Source organism: Artibeus jamaicensis, unplaced genomic scaffold (assembly GCF_021234435.1).
Source record: "Artibeus jamaicensis isolate MK-2021 breed Jamaican fruit bat unplaced genomic scaffold, CSHL_Jam_final scaffold_833, whole genome shotgun sequence".
NCBI classification, from domain to species: domain Eukaryota; kingdom Metazoa; phylum Chordata; class Mammalia; order Chiroptera; family Phyllostomidae; genus Artibeus; species Artibeus jamaicensis.
The window spans coordinates 3,476,141-3,496,470 of NW_026522056.1; the positions used below are offsets into that span (position 1 = coordinate 3,476,141).

At 44.5% G+C, this 20,330-nt stretch overlaps 1 long non-coding RNA gene across 1 annotated transcript; it reads right to left on the reverse strand.

Moving 5' to 3' along the window:
* Positions 1-4,917: 4,917 nt before the first annotated feature.
* Positions 4,918-11,527, reverse strand: LOC119038490 (uncharacterized). The gene is made up of 4 exons (XR_005080430.2): positions 11,297-11,527; positions 6,689-6,786; positions 6,424-6,582; positions 4,918-6,170 (listed from the first exon to the last, which is right to left on the reverse strand). It is a non-coding gene; the product is annotated as an uncharacterized LOC119038490 (long non-coding RNA).
* Positions 11,528-20,330: the final 8,803 nt, after the last annotated feature.

Genomic DNA, 20,330 nt, shown 5'->3' on the forward strand with positions numbered 1-20,330 from the left:
AGGCCTGTCCTCACCTCCGTGCTTCTCTTGCAGCGAAAGGAACATGGCTTCACAAATGACAGGAAGCTCCACAAGTGAGACATGGGCAGTAGAGTTTCCCACTGGGAACAAACACATTTTTGGACCAAGCAACTTTTAATTAGCCCTCAAGGAGATCACCAGACCTATACTTTGCAAAGCTGTATAAAAATAAGGACTGACTGTACTTGAGCTACACTAAGATGGTAAAAATCCTATGCACTAAAACTCCCTTCAGGGAGACAAGGCTCTGCAGTAGAAGAAAATGTTTGGTAGAAACTCTCGGTGGGGTGAGGCTTCCCAAGGGCCTCGTCAGGACCAGTGGATGGTTGCCAATCAAACTCTGCCTTCTGAGAGTTCCTTGTGAGACCAGAGCTGAACTGCTTAGGACACCAGAGCACCTTTGTCCTCCTCCAGCAGGCACCGAGCCTCTTCTGAGAGAAGGCTGAGCAAATATTTCAAAAGACTTAGCTTGAAGGGAAGCAACCTATGAACCGCATTTGGCACTCACTTGACTGGCCTTGTTTCAACCCATTTCCCTCCCAAGTGCGGAGAGGTCATAACTGAAAAACTGAACTCGTGGCCTCTTCTTTGTTCACTTAAATACTGAGTTTTATGACTAAAAATACGGTGTGATAGGACGTGGCTGCTCTCGCCATAAATGTGAGTCAGTGTGGTTACAATGAGCACAGCCACCTTCTCTTAATCACTTTTTTTCTAACAGCCCTGTGAAGTAGATGTCAGACTCTTCAAAGACAAAAGGTGAAGAGAGGTGAGGTGCCCCCTTACTTGAAGGCGGGTCTCCTTCCCACATGGGGGGTTTCTCTTACCACAATATGGTCTATAACTGTGTCTCAACCTTGGCTGTGTTTGGAAGCACATGAGACTCTAGAAAACTCCTAGGCCTGTGCCTGGTACCCAGGAAGATTTCACTGGTCTGGGGTGGGCCCAGGAACCAGTTTTTAAACTTCTGGGAGATTCTAACACATACCCAGGTTTGAAAACTACTGATAGGTAACATTGTGAAAGTCTGGGTGAGGAAGTAGTGCCTATGCTGTTGTAACCAGGACCTCATTTTGAGATACAAATTTCACATTTATTTGAACTGAAAAATGAACTTGTACTTTTCTGAGAAAATAAGCCTGATTTATCCGAATGATTTGATAATAAAGACTGCTAATTGGCAAAGTTTACATGGTTACTATTTTCCATAAATTGGATTAATTAAATCTGCACTCCAAGGGTTAGTAAACTCTATAAAAATATTGTACTGGTAAAAGTACACTGAAATTACCACATTGCTTTTGAATTTCCCAAGCCTTTTTGATTACATCAGATTAAACTCTTTGCCTCCAAGAATGAAATAGCAGTGGGTAACAGGTAACCACAATTAGCAGTCACTTGGTAAGTCTTAGAAAAGCCTTGTCTGCTTAATTCCCAGAAACTGAGAACTAAGTGACTCTTGTGATTGAATAGCAATTCCTTTTAAAAGTCAGATGGTTTCTAACTCCATAAAATTGAAAAAATTATTAGGTGGTAGATCATTAGAAGTAATTTTTCACTATAGATAACTGAACATTTGGCACATAACTTGAAAACATACTTAACAAATTAAGTGGTGTTACTATAACAAAACTCTACTTGCTCCCTTCCATTTCAACAAGGTTTCTCAGCAATTAGTTTCTGTTCCAAATACTGGAATAGAATTGTCAAACATTGTCTTATTCTATTAATAAAAAGTATTTATCCAGTTCATTCACCAATATATGAACCAACTGGGAAAAAAGTCTCCATCTATCTCAGATGAATTTTCTTTTTTTTTTAATTGATTATGCCATTACATTTGTTCTATTTCCCCCCTTTACTCCCCTCCACCCTGCCCACCCCCCCCCCTTTAGTTCATGACCACGTGTCTCAGTTCTTTAGATTCTGTATTTCCCCTACTATTCTTACCCTCCCCCCTATCTATTTTCTATCTATGGTCTATGCTACTTATTTTCTGTACCTTCTCCCCCCTTCTCCTCCTCCCACTCCCCTGTTGCTAACCCTCCATGTGATCTTCCTTTCTATGGTTCACTCCTGATCTAGCTGTCCTCTTAGTTTGCTTTTGTTTTAGGTGTGGTTGTTAATAACTGTGAGTTTGCTGTCCTTTCACTGTTCATCTTTATTATCTTTTTCTTAGATAAATCCCTTTAACATTTCATATAATAAGGGCTTGGTGGTGATGAACTCCTTAAATTTGATCTTATCTGAGAAGCACTTTATCTGTCCTTCCATTCTAAATGAAAGCTTTGCTGGATAGAGCAATCTTGGATGTAGGTCTTTGGTTTTCCTGACTTGGAATACTTCTTTCCAGCCCCTTCTTGCCTGTATGGTCTCTTTTGAGAAATCTGCTGATAGTCTGATGGGAACTCCTTTGTAGGTGACTGTCCCCTTATCTCTTGCTGCTTCTAGAATTCTCTCCTTCATTTTAATCTTGGCTAATGTAATTATGATGGGCCTTGGTATGTTCCTTCTTGGGTCCAACTTCTTTGGGACTCTCTGAGCTTCCTGGATTTCCTGGAAGTCTATTTCCTTTGCCAAATTGGGGGAGTTCTCCTTTATTATTTTTTCAAATAAGGTTTCTACTTGTAGCTGTTCCTGTTCTCCTTCTGGTACCCCTATAATTCGGATGTTGGAGCGTTTAAAGATGTCATGGAGGTTTTTAGCTTCTCCTCATTTTTTTGAATTCTTGTTTCTTCATATTTTTCTGTTTGGTTATTTTTTTCTTCCTTCTGGTTCGCTCCCTTGATTTAATTCCCAGTTTCCTTTCCATCACTATTAGTTTCCTGTGTATTTCCCTTCATTTCAATTAGTTTAGCCTTCATATGTTCCTCTAATTTGTGACTAAAATCAACCAGTTCTGTGAGCATCCTGATCACCTGTGTTTTGAACTGTACCTCTGATAGGTTGGCAATTTCTTGTTCACTTAGATTTATCAGCTCTGGGGCTCTGAGTTCTTCTTGAGCCATGTTTTGATCTGTTTGCGCCTGTTATGTTTGAGGAGAGGTGCCTTAGTTGTTCACCAGGGCCGGGCCACCCAGGTCGCTGGTTTGTGGTACTGTCTGTGGGGGCGGGGTCAGAGAGGGAGCAATGGCGGTCCTCTCCACTTCTGTCTGGTCTGCCTCACCGGTTGAACCTTGCCCGCCCCCCCCACCGCCTGTTTATCTGTGTGCAAATGTGTGACTGCAGTCAGCCTGCCACCTTGCGCTGGGAATGCTCATCCTTTCACTGGTTTATCTGCACTCAAATGCGCCACCGCCACCGTGGTCAGCCAGCCACCCCACACCTTCAATGGGTCTGCCCGTCTAGCCCTCAGCTGGTCAGGGGATCTTTTTTGCCCCATCCGCTCCGCTGCTGGCTCCGCCCCTCTCACCAGTTTAACTGATCGGTTTGTTGTTGTCGGACTCTGTATTGTTCAATTTTCTGTGGCTTGACTGCATTCATTATTGCTAAAACTTTGTTGTTTTTAGATTTGGTTGTGAGAGAAGGCAAAGTGTTTCCACCTATGCCTCCATCTTGGCGGAAGTCCAAATTTTCTTTTTTTCACTTTATTATTGACAAATATAAACATAAACTAAAATAGAGAGTGTAGTAAAGTGTACCCTCACCAGCTTCAACAGTTATCAATATCCTGTATTTCTAATTTAAGGAAGGATATTTCTAACCTGTATTATACTTTTATGATTATGTCTTAGTTTGGGCTGCTATAGCAAACTGCCATAGACTGGGTGGCTCATAAACTACAGAAACTTATGTCTCACTGTTCTTGAGGCTAGGGAGTCCAAGGTCAAGGGGCCGGCAGATTTGGTGAAGGGTGAGAGCCTGTTTTCTGGTTCATAGAAGACTTTCTTTTTTCTGTTTTTGAAGGGAGAAGCCCTAGGAGACCTTTGCTCATCCAAGACCCCAGGCGCCATAGGACAATAAGGCCGGACTGGGGCTAGCACCCCTGCTGATAGAACCAATTTTCACATTTAACCTTTGTACTCTGCTTCTGCCCATAGATAGAACTAATTACCGCATTCTGCTTCTGTATCCCGCTTTGCCATGTAGACAGGAAGACCCCTAGGCTATATAACCCCCCAAGAATCCTTTGTTTGGGGCTCAGAATTTGGAGACTGACTCTTATGGTCTCGTGCACATTAATAAACCTTATACTCCAGAATCTCTCGGTGTCTGGTTGCTTCATTTTCCTATAACATTTTCACAGGGTGGAAGGGGTGGAACTCTCTGGGGTCTCTTTCCCAAGGACACTAATCCTATCCACTGAGGGCTGCACCATCATGACCTAAGTGCCTTCCAAAGGCCCGACCTCCAAACACCTTCACATTGGGGTTAGATTTCAACATAGGAATTTGGGGTGTGCAGGCACAAACGTTCAGACCACAGCAGTTTATATATCAACTATTTTAATATTGGAATAGATACATTTAATACTTAGGAACTTATGATAGGAAATGTTGGCTTATAATGTGTATTTTTTAAAGATTTTATTTATTTATTTATAGAGAGGGGAAGGGAAGGAGAAAGAGTGAGAAACATCAGTGTGTGGTTGCCTCTCACATGGCTCCCACTAGGGACCTGGCCTGCAACCCAGGCATGCGCCCTGACCGGGAATTGAATTAGGAACCCTCTGGTTCGCAGCCCGTGCTCAGTCCACTGAGCTATGCCATTAAGGGCTATAATGTGTATTTTTATTGTAGGGAATTATGTCCTCATTAGTAATGCAGACACCGCGTGAGGTGTCCACGTCATTATTGATGAGATGAGATATGTACATGGACTACCGAGTCCAGTGGAGGAAAAGGGTGGGCATGGTTTTTCTCTCAAGGGGAGAAAAAACCGTGGCCCTTGCCATGACTGACTTTTTCAGCACATTACATGATGGTCCTCATTTACTATGCACAGGTTGCTTTAGGTGATTACCTTTTACAGACCACAAAGGAGCTAATGTTGCTAATGCATCACAGAAGAGGGATATTTGCAAATGAAAAGGCAAAAGTGGTTGAACCAGTTACACTAGTTCTTGGAAGGTTTAGTATGGATTTTAGGGAGCTACTTTGCAGTAAATGTTTGCCACAAATCTGGGTGAGGGGGGTTTTAGCAAAAAGCAAGACTCCAAGCGGCCTAGGTACATAGCAGGCCTGATCTCCCATTGGGAGAACCTATCCGTGGGTGTGGGTCCTGTGCATCTCCCAGTGGGAGCTGGGCCCATGCCACACAGAACAGTCTCCTATACATTAGTATAAAATAATGTGAAATTAAAATATGAAAATTAGGAAATATAGGAGCAAAAGTTTTGAGGCTCACTTGTTGAGGAAACAACTGTTGTCTAAAGTGTAAACCTTTACTGGGTTCACACTGGAACAAGTCCTCCCCAATGCCTCAGCCTGCTTTTGTGCTTTTCCGGTGCCTGCCAACCCTATGTGTTGTTCATCAGCCAACGAACATTGTCTTATTCTATTAGTAAAATCCTTCTACATGTGGGTGTAGAATTCTTCTACCGGCTCATCAGCTAGTCTTGTAGGGACAGGGGAAGGTGAGATAGCCCCACACAGCTTATACAGTACCCCTTGGGTATCTATCTGTCTGGTAATCGCAGACTGTGTCTCAGTGGGTGCCGGGTGGGGCCGAGCAGCTTTACTTGTGGGTTATGCCCGGAAAAGATGCCAGTGCAGGTGACAGACCCACCTCAGACAGGCCCTTCCCAGGCTGGAGCCTCGAGAGTCAACACTCACGGGCTGGCCACGGGAGATGGCCAGATCCTGTCTTCATTTAACATGCTCACAAAATATGTACTTTGTTCATCATATTTTTTTAAAATTTACATTTAGATTTTTTAAGAAATACTGCACCGAAGTAGTATTTGTATCAACTACCGAGGGTTTGGTTCGGTTTTGTTTGTGAATGCCTCCCTCCTCTCCCCTCCCCCGTGTCTGGACTTGCTTAGAGAGCTTTCTCTCAAAAACCTCCTTGGTGGACAGCGCCTGTGCCAGACTGTGTGTGCGTGTCTGCTTCTTCTGGTAGGTTATCTGGGAGTCACGGGCCACTTCTCTCTCTCTGAAAGCAGAAACAACCCTCCCAAGGATGGTGAGGGAACCCTATGGAGATCCCTGCAAAACAAGTGGCAGCACAGTGTCAGGCTGCAGCCCACTGGCGCTGCGATGCCATGCCCCGCCTCCCAAACCTCCCCCGCCCCGGCCTCCCTCCTCCCCACTTTAAAAAAACCCTTTGTTTCTGGCCCTAGAGGCCTGGCTGGGACTCTTGTCATCCTTTTGTCGAAACTGGGAAATACTATACATTTCTGCCAAGCCTGTCACAAGCGTCATTTTTTTATATCATGAAAAACAAGAAACAAATGCATACCCTATAGAAACACACTTAATGAAGTAAAAGGAAGAAATGGGCACAACAGACTAGTAAGTTCTGTCTTTGCCACTACATCTCCCAGAAGAGTTTTGGGATTGGTACCAGTTTTCTCTTCCTCCATGCAGTAAATTTCTAACAACTTCTTAAATTCTGGATCTGTAAATTTAAAATGAAAAAAAAAAGAAGATATAATCCTACCCACATTAGGAGAAAAATTACATTTGATCAGTGTATTTAATCCAGCTTTTGAAAGAGGACTTACCATTGTCACCCCTTTTAGTTTCGGCATCTTTTTTCTTTAGCTCCTTTTTGGCTGTCTTCTGGAATGGAGCAAACTCTACACTGCAGGACATTCTAGGCCTTCAACCAGAAACAAATTCCAAAAATCACTCTGAAGTTCTACTATATTCATTTTGGAAAATGATGATCTAGCTTCCTTAAGGACTGAACAGAACAATGAAAATGTCATTGTTTCAACTATAAACTAATTATACTTTCAGGTACCTGAAACTTAGCACGTCAAACTCCAGAATTACTTTTTAGTTTTTAAAAGATTTTATTTTTAGAGAGGGAAGGAGGAGAGAAACATCAATGTGTGAGTGAAACATCAATCAGTTGCCTCTTTTGTGGCCCAGTTGGGAACCTGGCCTACAACCCAGGCACATGCCCTGACAGGGAATCGAACTGCCATCCTCAATCGTGGAGAACAGGCTCTCTAAGGAACAGAAGCAATGTTTTAAGCTAATTCAGCAACTTTTTAAGGCTGCTGGATGTCTCTCTGATAAGGGATCTTTAGATTTAGCTATTTAGGAAAAAATTGGGCAGAAGTTAAAATAGCACCAGTTGGTGTGAGATAAGATTCTAAGGCTAGAGGATTTAATGTGAAAATACTGGTTCGCTTGAATCTTGGTTTTTTTTTAAATTTTTAAAAAGATTTTATTTATTTATCTTTAGAGGGGAAGGGAAGGAGAGAGGGAGAGAAATATCAGTGTATGGTTCCCTCTTGTGAGTCCCCTGCTGGGAACCGGCCAGCAACCCAGGCATGTGCCCTGGTTGGGAATTGAACTGCAGTCCTCTGGTTTGCAGGCCAGTGCTCAATCCACTGAGCTACACCAGCCAGGGCTGAAATCTCTTTAATAACTTGAGAAAGTTACTTTAGGTTTGTTTTTCTACTGCACAAGTCAGAGTTAAAATAATACTGTTTCTTGGGTTGAAAACCAGAGGCGAGGTTATTCACAGGTCATGCCTCCCATGCATCCTGGCTACAATACAACCTAGTTACAATTCCTTCAGAGAAGGAAATGTTATATTGTAAAAAAGATTCTATACTGATGTAGGGACCACTTTCAGGTATTAGAAAAGTAGTTACTGTATGTAGCACATTGTACACACAGGGTCCACAGAAGGACAAGGGCTTTCTCTGCTCTCTCACAGCTGCCAATTTCCTTTGCAGGCAGGAACTTTCAACCCCATTTCACAGATGAGAACACTGGGGCTCAGAGAAATTAGGTATTTGCAGAGGGTGAGGTTAGTGAAAAGGTGGGACTGGGATTCCCAGCTGAGTCACTCTGGGTCCAGTGTCAGTCCTCCATAACTGTACCAGTTTTCCTAAATTTTGGTTATTGGAAAATCATCTTTAAAAAAAACTATATATCTACCTGTTAATGCTATTTTTCATTGAATGGACTGACATTTTTTACTTAAGTGTATTTAGCTAAAAGGAAATTTTATATGGCTACCATAAATGAAAACCCATAATATTTCAGACAAAAAGGGTAAAAATGATAATAAAGATAGTGAACACTGAAAATCACTAAATCACAGCTGAACTGTCACCTGTTGAAGGTCTAACCAGAGGTCAGCTTCCTCTTTTAATAACATGGAGATTTGGGAGTGAAACTTGTGACAATCACCTACTTACCAACTTGTAAAATGAACTTGAAAAAGATACAATTTAAGAGGCGCACGGTAAGGGTGTTGGTAAGGAAGGCAAGCACAGGGCAGCCTCTGGGGTCTGGAATATTCTGTTTCTTTTTCTGTTAGTTACATGCATGGGTGTGTTCACTTGTGAACATTCATCAGGTTAAATATCATTTATTCACTTTTCCTGTTATATCTTAACACAATTTACTTTTAAAAGCTATATGAAGTAAGATTTTTGTCAACTGATAGTCGCTGGTGCCAAGTTGTTACCGAACAAGAGGAGGTCCGAGGGAGGGGCAATACAATATTTGGCCCACCTAGGGATGCCCAAAACTGCTATACAACAGGGGCCCCTCCCAAAAACCAAAATACTAAAATCTACTGGGCCCTTCTGTCCGCCGCCAATTGGAAAGACATCTCTTAATGCCAGAGATTTGTGAAAAGGAAACAAAATGTTTTATTTAATGCTATTCAGGCCTAATGCCTCCACTAAAATATCAAAGTCCTTTAGGGTATACACCTACACCCACACAGCGCTCCCTTCTCCCACTGTCCCAACTCCGGGTACCGTAAATCAGGAAAAGAGCACACGTCCCTTTTTCAGGCCGCTGGCACCGTCAGCTGTGTCACCGTGCAGGCAGGATCTCGAGTTAATCCAAAGTACTGTGGTACCCTCTCACGGTCCACTGGCAAGAGTCCTTTGTACCCAGTTCCAGTCAAAGTCTCTCTTGCTTTTTCAGGCCACGCGGCCAAAGGGGGCACCCCAAAGCCGCGTGGGCCTCTTCTACCAAAGCTGCAGGAGTCCGCACTCCACCAAAAGCATGTGGCTTTCTTCTTCACCTGGCTGCAGGGATCTCCATTCTGGCAAAGCTGCATGGTTTTTCCCTTTCACCTGGGAAAGAGGGGGTCCACACCCTGCCAAAACCACGTGGCTCCCTCTTTCACCTCGCCTAGAGGGGGTCCTCACTCTGCTGAAACCGCATGGCTCTCTCTCAGGACTTCCCACTCAGGAGCGCAGCCCCTCGTTACATTCAGAGTCCAAGCCCTTCTCACTCCGGAGAGCAGCCCTTATTTCCCATCTTGAGTCCTCCTAGTTCCATCCTGAGTCCCTGCTAGTTCCTTCTTGAGTCCCCATCCCACTACCTTCTCCTTGGCTCCAAACTTGGCCACTGCTATTTAACATATCTATGAAACCAGTTAAAGGTTATAGATATGTTAAATAACCATTCCTCCAGAGGTTAGCTCCAAAACTGTTGCTATGCAAAATAGCTCTCAATGGCCTGGCTCCATTCATCCCTTCCCCCTGGGGGGGGGGGGGCGGTGAGGACATCTTATATGTCTCTCCAATATTCCTATACACTTTGAATTCTGGACACCTTTCTAAATCTTTTTTTTGGGGCCCCCCCTGGCTGCACCCTGTATCAAAGTCAGTGCCAACAGCAGTCCCCAGTTTGGGGTGCAGTGAAGTAAAGTTCATTTAGTGCAAAACAGCCCAGCTGCGATACAAACCAGATGTGAAAGCAGCATGGCTCTGGAACAGCTCAACTGAGATCCAGCGGGGCTGTGAAAACAACACTGTCAGGAGGCAGCCCAGGGGCCAGGCCCCCCTCAGGGGAAACAGCTCAGCTGTGCTGCTGCTCCTCACCAGTCTGCTCTGTTCTGTTCTGCTCTGAGCCATTCTGCCTGGTCCTACGTGGGTCTGCTCTGCCTGGTGCCAGTCTGTTCTGGTCTGCACTAGGCTGCTTCACTCGTTTCTGGGGGAAACTCTGCTCAACTGGGTAACCATACTGATCCAGAAATGGAAAGTGCACTTTCAGTGCCAGAAGGGAGCTGGGTAATACGGACAGGAGTCCCTGCCGCTGGTCCCTGATTGGCCTGTCCTTATGCAAATGAGGACTTCCAAATCTCAGTCTGATTGGCCCCAAAGACACTGTCCTCCCTAAAGAGCAGTTCACCTGGAAGGCCCCGTGCAGAAATGACTGTTAGCCGTTTTTAAAAACTTTAGCCCAGTTTGCTATCAGGAGCCCTTTTCTCTCTGTGTTCACAGGTTTTTGATATCCAAAATACACAAGTAATGGGTTGTTAATTGCTGGTGCTTAGTAGAGGCATATTTCAAGTCTATTTTAGAGGCTTTTAATGATCTGCCTACTTAGATATAACTTGCAGAAGTAAAGGTCTGCATCTATTCTTACAGTCTGCAGTGGACACATTTTGCCTCCAGTCTAGTGTCCACACCGCAGGTCCTCTCCCGCCGCCACCAGGCTTCCCTGCGCCCGGTCTGACCCTCGCTGAGCAGCTGCCCTCGTGCCTCCTCAGGCCCGGTCCTCGAGAGTATGGACAGCTACCACCCAGCGATGGTGAGCCCAGCATCTCTGCCCCAACCGGCCAACTCCACCTCTACAGGCTGAAAAGATTTTTCTTTCTCTCCCAATCAGAAAAGACCTCGGTGTCCGGAGGCCGCACAGCTCCGAGGAGCGCTGCCAGACCAGCACCCCCCGCTGCTGTCCGTGGTGCTGAAAGCAGTCGTCCTCGTTTGCCCCCGCCCTTAACCACAAAGGATCGCACCACCCTTAGCCCCGCCCCTTCCGTCGCCGTTCCACCCCTTGGCGCTGCCCCACTCACCCTACCGACCGTGGCGCCTCTTCCTTCGCTCCGCCCCTGCCTAGCACAGGACCGTCCACTTCTGGTGCGTTTTGTCCGCACCACCCCGTCCTTGCCACGCCCCACCTGCTAAGGCCCTCCCCCTCCATCCACGTTCTCCAGAACGGCTCCGCCTACCCCGCCTCGACGCCGAGAGAGCTCACGCTTCCTCTCGCGAGGTTTGCCGGACCAGCACAACTGCACCACACCACGGCCCTCGGGCGACGCCCGGGTGTGCTAGCCGCATCCCTCCCCAGTCCAAACTTCGCGAGAAGTTATCCGCCGTCGCCCCCACTCTCACTCCTACCCTCAGGCCTTGCTCGCCTCTCTCTCTTGGTTCAGTCACCGATCTTCTCGTTCTCGCTGCTCTCAGACCTGCGCACCTCTTTCTCCCCGTGCGCCCCAGGTTTGCCAGCACGGCTCCCTGCCCCGCGACCTTCCTCGCTGCCCCCCTTTCACGGCGCCGGAGACACGCCAGGTCCGGGCGTTGGCGGCGAGGCCGGGACCTCTGGAGTTCGGGGACCCGGCCGCCCCGGGGCCGCCGTGCACCAGCACCTCCGACCAGCGCCCTCTTGTGCGGGCACCGGGAAGCGGAGGCCAGGGTAGCTGAATGTCCAGAGTGCCCGCGCTCTTGTGCAGCCCGGACTTGGGAGGGTTTGGGGAGGACCGGGGATCGAAGGCCTCTCTCTTCAGCGGGTCGGAGGTCAGCGGGGAATTCAGAACCACCAGGTGTTTTGGACTCAGCAGGTCTGGGTCTGATTCCCACGGAGAAGATCGGACGGGCCGTTTGGCTCACCATTCCTGAGAATTGCATACGCGTACTTAATAAGTTTTGCAAACTACTCCACTCTTGTCCAGAGATATCTGAAAATTTTAATAGAGAATAGCAGTTGTATTTAAGAAAAAAAAATCAAGGGATTACCAGGAATCACAAGTAGGTGGCGAAGTCCAGCCTCGGCAGGGTTCAGGGTCCTCCAAGGATGGACGGTGCAGGTGATGAATGAAGAGTCAGACACCTGGTTGGATGCCGAGAACAGCCAGCCTCTGAGGGTCTGTCAGAACTTTCAGAGTTTGATCTAGGCTTTATTTTTATGGAGATTGTTGTATAACATTAAAGGAACAGTTGCGCCCTGGCTGGTGTAGCTCAGTGGATTGGGCATAAGCCTGTGAACCAAAGATCCCAGTTCGATTCCCAGTTGGGGCACATGCCTGGGTTGCAGGCCAGTTCCCAACATGGGACGCATGAAAGGCAAGCATACATTGATATTTCTCTCCTTCTCTCCTTCCCTTCCCCTCTAAAGATAAATAAATAAAGTCTTAAAAAAAGAAGGAACAGGTGCATGGCATGATCAGTTAAGCAGAAAAAAACATTACAAAGGTAACCAGGAAAAGTACGAGAACTTCCATAGTTTCAGTTATGTTAAACAAAGGTTGTTTTGACCAGGAGAACCATTAATCAAACAATTTGAAATAGCTCTATGTACAGACTTTGAATATCTTATTGTTTATTAAAGGTGTAGAATTTGGCATGGGGCAAAAGGTACGCTAGACGGAGCAGAGGTTAGGAAATTCATTATAAGGCCTTTGTGATGTCTGACTATCTTTCTGTCTGAAATGTTTCTTTGTAATATGGACTCTGACTCCTTGGTAATTGTTTCTATGTGCTTAGTTTGTAGTAGCTAACCAGCTTCTCCTGTTTCTTTGCCTGTCTACTTCTAATTAATACATATTCTTGTCTAAGGTAGAAGAGGGTCTGTTACTCCTTCAACTTTTAGATATTCAGGGGCTACTTCATTAGGGGGAACTTTGTTCTCTGGCCAAGAAATCATTTTGTATAACTTCATTGGAATTATGTGGATCATTGGACCTGAAATACAGGTGTCTAAAAATTCCACCACCTATTAATCACAAAGACAAACATGCAAGGGACAGATAGGAAATCCAGCCACAGTTGCCTCTGCTGTGCAGATGCATCTCATCCATCCCGACTGCGTCAAGAGCTGGCTGTTGGTCAGCTCCCGACAAGTACGTATGTGGCATTCTTACAGGGAATAAACTAAATGCATCGGAGTTGAGGTTGTAAATGGCTGACACAAAAGGTTCATTTCGGCTGTCCTTAGGAGCTTAGTTGTGAACGCTGACTACTCTCTGGATAGTGGTTCAGCTGGAGTAGAGTAAGTAACAGGTCAGACCCACGACATTCACAAAACACGACTTAAGGTTTTCAAATGTAACTTTTAATGAACTTTGGGGGGTCTCAATGGGACAGCAACTAAGCAAGGTTCACATTTGTTTATTTTTCATTAACAAACATAGAGTCAGTAACACTTTTGATTAGAATAATTTATATATTGAAGTTCTTCACTTTTAAATGCCATGTTTTAAAATATTTTCTCGTTTTTTTAATACATGTTGGCTGTACTTTTCATTCATAGCACCCTTCCCCAAGCATGTCAAGTATAAATAAGAAAGGGAGCTAAAGAATGGAGTGACCAGGCTGTTAGGAGACGATGGCAGATACTGTGCTGGAAGTGAATCCAAGCTTTCCTCAATCCAGTACTTCATCCTCGAGCCACTAAATACCATGAACACAGTGGAAATGGGACATGTTAATGGACCAAAAGTTTCAGAAAGAAGCCCCCAAACCAAGCTCTCTAACCCCCCACAAAAACCCCCATAAAGGGGCCAGGAGCTGTTTTCAGTCTACTATAAAAGTTAAAGAAATCCTGCTAGAAACACCAGTGGTAAAGTTGCACTAGTCCACGGTTTCCTTTGTTGTCTCAAAATTAACCCAGAAAGTTATGCCGATCAGCACTCTGATGGTCTCAGCTGTGGTAAAAGGGGGGACAGCGTGGTTGGCAGATAAAATCTTCATACACAGTAGGAGTGGGAGGTAGGGCAGTGGGCTGATGGTGAAAAATGAGGAAACCATTTATTTGAAAAGTTTGAATGTTTCAGCAGTCTTAAATAGAGTATCTATTTGGACTACCTTAAAATGTAGCTTCTCAATCTTTTTTCAGGTTTTCCTTCTCTACTCAATATTATTCAGGTTAAACAATCATATTACTTAATTTGAATATTAACTTTTTAGTGATTTTTCTAGATAAGTGTAATCAAAAGGATTCTAAATCTCACACATCACATCTATTCTTCTGAAGCAGTTTTGCTCCAAGCGAATTATTTTATTACTCAACCAGAAACCTACCAAAATTACCAAATGGGGAAAAGAAATCTTGTCCTCAGCCTCTCAGTGGGTCCAGTTGTACATGGTGCCCTATGATGTTTCCTGTGTCCCTGTTTTGCCCCAGCACTAGGAAGCCATGGCCTGTCCTATGAAGCCCTCTTGGTCCAACCAAACACCCTCCCAGCCACGACGGCTTCATCTGAGACACTCCGGAACCCTGTGCACAGCTCCACACCTCCATTTGTTAGTTACTGTTTACCCGGTACTTGGTGCTCAAAGGCTGTGTCCCACAACCCCACCCTGTAGCCTCACTGAAGCAGGAAGTTTGTCTTTACCCAAGTGAGTGCCCAGCCCTGGCCTGCAGGGGGAACTGCAGGCATTCACACGTTTTTGGATATATATAGTCAATCCAGCCGGCGGAATGCCCAAATGCTTCCCCCCAAGTAGCAGACACCATGTCATTTTTTAAAAGAAGCAACGAAAGTTTATTAGTAGGGGAAAGATACATATGTCCCAGTTCCATTATGCTGACTGCATAATAGCGTGGGCCTCTGGAAGGGAGCAGATTAAATGTCAGCTGCTAAATGGATGAATTCAATATTAAACTACAGGTTAGGATTTAAGACAGTACTTTTTGGAAGCAGACACACCTGAATTTCCATCTTGACCCTGCCTCTTACAACCTTGGACAAGTCACTTTATATCTCTAAGACTATATGTCTCCTCTGAAGTAGAAGTAACAATTGCTAATTTATAGGGATATTGGGTAGACTAAATTAAATGAAACATTACATATAAATAACAGCACAGTGGTGGTACTTTAACTTGGACTTTCCTTTTAAAAAGTTATTACTCACCGTAACACAGTAATATAGCACACCGCTTGAAAATCAAATAGCACTAAAATACACATACACCAAAAACCAGCAGCCCTTCCCCTCCCCATACTCTGACCGGCCTACCCAGAGGCAGCCACTTGCAATTTGCCTTATGATGTCTCCTGGCATTCATCTCCAATTTATATCCATTTTATGTATATAGCTTTCTCCTGATGCATCAAATTTAGATACTACCAATTTACTTATTACGGAGGTGAAATATATTCAAGTTCAGTGTGACCCCCAAATTAAAACACCAGGCATCACTAAAAACTGATGTCTGTTGAAGTCGTGCACTGGGAAGGACATACAGAAGAAAGTCTCCTGCTCAGGAGCCAATGAAATGACCCAAATCAGCTGTGACCTGTTGATTCTGGGGTCTTTGCCCCTCAGAGTATAAATGTGAAATGGTTTTATTTTTTCTAATAACTGCACTTACCTCTCCTGTGTGGAATCTCCTTTCCCACTCGGTAAATATGGCAGACTGATTGCATTAGTGACCCCAGTTTTTCACACTTCCCTGTGCCCTTGGCCCTTGTACCCCCCACCCAACACTGACACTGACTCTGAGCTTGGCCCCCAAGAAAAATTCAAGTAGAGGTCCAAAGAAGTACTTGAGTGTTTCTACTTTTTTCTCTTGGACCCTTACCACCACCACCGTGAGAACAAGCTCAGGCTGGCCTGCCGGAGCATGGCACCAAGCCAACCATCCCGCTGAGGCCATCTTAGCCCAGCCAGCTCCCTGCCAATCTCGGGCTGATTGTAGAGGCATAAGCAAGCCCCTCGGACACCAACGGAGCCTGTCACAGGTCAGCAGAATGGGTCTGGCCAATGTGTAGACTCCTGATGACTTGAAGGCACCCCATACTCTACCATTGGTTCTTTGGAGAAGGAAGGGAGGTTTGGAAGGGGAGGGAATCATTTCTCATTACTAACTCTGCATTTTTCTGCTGAGTCTTGTTTTCATATTGGTGGGATGGAGGACCTCAATCCATCAGGAATGGTTCCTCGGAACGGTCTCTGCAGACAGGCTTCTGGCCCCAGCGACTACTAGATGATTTACAGCAATCCAAATACAGAAAATGGGTTACTTAGAGTCTCTTGTCTCCAACTTGGGGCTTTAGCTGCAATTCTTTGAAGTTCTCCATTCCCAACATCACCTATCTGCTGTGAATGTTTGATAAATTCTGTATAGTAATGCTGGAATGTTTTTTCTCTGAGAAACTCATCATCTTCTTCCACACTAAATGATAGCCTACTCTGCCCCCTGACCTGGCCGACCAGCCCTGTAAGGGTGGTGTGACAAGGCCGGGGCATTGTTTTTTTAAAGAGAGGGAGAGAAACATGATGTGTGAGAGAAACACTCCCACAGCTGCCCCTCCCAGGTGCCCCACCTGGGGACCGGGCCCACAGCCCAGGTGTGCGCCCCGACCAGGGATGGAACCAGCAGCTCTTTGCTTTGCATGCCGGTGCTCAATCCACTGAGCCACACCAGCCAGGGCTTGTCGATATTTAAAGACCCCTCTGATTCCTTATTTTCTGTTTTACAAATAAAGTTCTGAGAAATGTTTTCAGAAATATGACAATTTTAGAGTTCAGATTTGTCTGCTGAAATTATTCTTTAAATTAAGCCTTATCATACAAAAACCAAGATACAGTAAACAAAACACAAGTAGAATAGCTTATGATTTTATGTGGAGACACAGTATATCACAAAGAAAGTCTGGCTTCTTACACAATACCCAGCCTGTCAAAATGTTTTGTTTTATATATACACAGAACTATAACCAAAAGAAAGTGGTAACAAATCTCCATGGTTAAAGCTGATGTATCAGGGGACTTTGATTTTTCCTACATGAACACCCTGCGCGTGGGCGTATGTGGTCCCGGGGCAAATGCTTGTCGTCAGAAAGGCCACATTCACTTTGGAGCACAGGTCTCATTGGTGGACAACAGTGGCTTAAGGTAGATGGTGACTCCCATTCTCCTTGGCAGGTGACAGCATGGTGACTTTGAAGAGGGAAATAAGGACAGCTTTTAGAAAACTACTCATCACCGCCAGTTGCTAGACAACTGGGTAGGAACATGAAAATATGTGGCAGTACAATTACACATTGCCTTTTTGATAGACTATGAAGTCTCAACATTGGTATTAAATTGTTGATCTGAAAAGCAGCTTAGTCCAATGCCTTGAAGCTTTTGCCTTTTGTCTTAAAGTTCTGTCCGTAAGGTAATGGCTCACTACCAGGAGTTTGTTTTCCAGAAACCCCAAAACACCATAGATGATAAATGAAGAAACTAAATGAAGAAATATCTTGGTCTGGTGGGCAATATAAATGTAAAAAAGTATTACTACAATACCTTCATTTTTATTTATTGTAAAAATGATTCAAGTTCAGTTATTTGATTCTCTAGCCTCGGTAAAGAGAAGGGGAGGCATAAAAACAGCAGACGTGATCCCCAGCAGAGAAGAGATAGGGAAGCCATTTAAAAAGAAAAAGGAAACTTAGAACACACTTCTTGAGTCCAAAGAGCAGCAGGCAACTCGCGTTCCCCAAGTACATCGTTGCAGGTGCATCACTGCATCGCGCCGACGTCCCCTGGGAAGAGCTGAGGTGGAGAGGCGGGACCTGGACGCTGCGTCGGCTCAGAGTCCTTGTCTGCAGAGAACTTTACGACTGGTGGTCTCGCAAAAGCAGAGCTGGCATTTCTCTGCCTGGTGTATTACACACGTATATTTTTTTGCATCATGGCTTTTGTAGTTCTACCTTTTTTTATACATGGGATACACTTTAGGTTAAGATACTAAGCTTTTGTGTTTAAAAGCGCATTTCAGGTTTGTGAAGACTTCATTTCTCTACAACACCTTAAGTGCTAATGATGCTGTGAAATAAAATGTGTTGGCATACAGCATTTTCTATGAAGAAGTAGTGATGTGTGCCTGCTGACGTCAGGATCGGTAGTGATGGAAAAAGAGGATTTCGGCAAATGAAACAGAGAATGCTGTGTATTTACAGGATGACGGAGGAGAGAGGCGCTGTTGCCTTCGGCAGCTACTGCCTGTGAATCACAGCCAGATTCTTCCTTGTGCCAATTTCAGTGATGAGGTTAAAGATGTTTAAAGATCAGAGATTTAAGACAATCTCTGTATAAACTTTGAACAATATAATTTTCAGACAAAAATTTGACACGTCTTTCACAAAATAAATCACTTGCCAATACCATAGGAGAACTTTTCTTTTTTCACCCCAATAAACATGGCATATCATTTCAATCAGTTCTGCCCGGCTGACCCCAGGTGCCTTCACTAGGCAGTTACCCACTTCGATATATTAAAAATTACATGTCACTAGTGATCATCACCTACTTATTTCATGTGAACTCAGCTTTCAATCTCATCCCTATGTGAGAAAAGTGCAAATAACGCTAAAATGAATGAATAAAAACAGGCCAAGAGAGCTTACAACATTGATCAACAGTTAAAAGGAATATCGTCAAGTTAGTATGTGAGAAAGTAGGTAAAACTCAAATTTACCTCATGTCCTACACACAAGGATGTAGACATTATAGAGAAGAGTGGATCACATTTATTTTATAGAACAAAATTATAAGTTATTGCCAAAATCTGTTCAATTCTTTTGGCTTTTTAAAAAATGTCATAAAATGCACTTTCTGGTCAGTTCAGTTTGTTAGCATAAGTACTATGATGAACGTTGAATGTTTTCACTAGTTTTTAAAAATATATTTTATTAATTATGCCATTACAGTTGTTCTATTTCCCTCCTTTATTCCCCTCCACCCTGCACACCCCTCCCCCAACATTCCCCACCTTTAGTTTATGACCATATGTCTCAAGTTCTTTAGATTCTGTATTTCCCATGCTATTCTTGCCCTCCCCACTATCTATTTTCTATCTACCATCTATGCTACTTATTTTCTGTACCTTCTCCCCCCTTCTCCTTCTCCCACTCCTCTGTTGCTAACCCTCCATGTGATCTTCATTTCTATGGTTCACTCCTGATCTAGCTGTCCTCTTAGTTTGCTTTTGTTTTAGGTGTGATTCTTAATAACTGTGAGTTTACTGTCCTTTCACTGTTCATCTTTTTTATCTTCTTTTTCTTAGATAAGTCCCTTTAACATTTCATATAGTAAGGGCTTGGTGATGATGAACTCCTTGAATTTGATCTTATCTGAGAAGTACTTTATCTGTCCTTCCATTCTAAATGAAAGCTTTGCTGGATAGATCAATCTTGGATGTAGGTCTTTGGATTTCATGACTTGGAATACTTCTTTCCAGCCCCTTCTTGCCTGGAAGGTCTCTACTGAGAAATCAGCTGACAGTCTGATGGGAACCCCTTATCTCTTGCTGCTTCTAGGATTCTCTCCTGGATTTTAATCTTGGCTGATGTAATGATGATGTGCCTTGGTGTGTTCCTTCTTGGGTCCAACTTCTTTGGGACTCTCTGAGCTTCCTGGATTTCCTGGAAGTCTATTTCCTTTGCCAGATTGGGGAAGTTCTCCTTTATTATTTGTTCAAATAAGTTTTCCACTCATGGCTGTTCCTCTTCTCCTTCTGGTACCCCTATAATTCCGGTGTTGGGCTGTTTAAAGATGTCCTGAAGGTTCCTAAGCCTCTCCTCATTCTTTTGAATTCTTGTTTCTTCATTCTTTTCTGTTTGGTCATTTTTTCCTCCTTCTGGTCCACTCCATTGATTTGAGTTCCAGTTTCCTTTCCATTACTATTGGTTTCCTGTGCATTTCCCTTCATTTCAATTAGTTTAGCTTTCATATGTTCCTCTAATTTGTGACTAAAATCAACCAGTTCTGTGAGCATCCCAATCACCAGTGTTTTGAACTGTGCATCTGAAAGTTTGGCTCTTTCTTCATCACTTAGATTTATTGGCTCTGGGGCTCTGAGTTGTTCTTGAGCCATGTTTTGATCTGTTCATGCCTGTTATGTATGAGGAGTGGAACCTCAGTTGTTCACCAGGGTGGGGCCACCCAGGTTGCTGGTTTGTGACACTGTATGTGGGGACGGGGTCAGAGAGGGACAATGGCGGTCTCCTCTGCCACTTCCTGCCGCTGGGGCCTGCGCAGTCCGTCTCACTGCTTGCTCCTTTACCTGTTTATCTGTGTGCAAATGTGTGACCACGATCAGCCCTCAGTGGGTCCAACATCTTGTGCTCTCAGTGGGTCCGCCCGCGTCTCCACACCTGGGATCCGCCCACGGCTGCTGGTGCACATGGGTCACACACCCAGGTCAGTCCGGTGGATCTTTC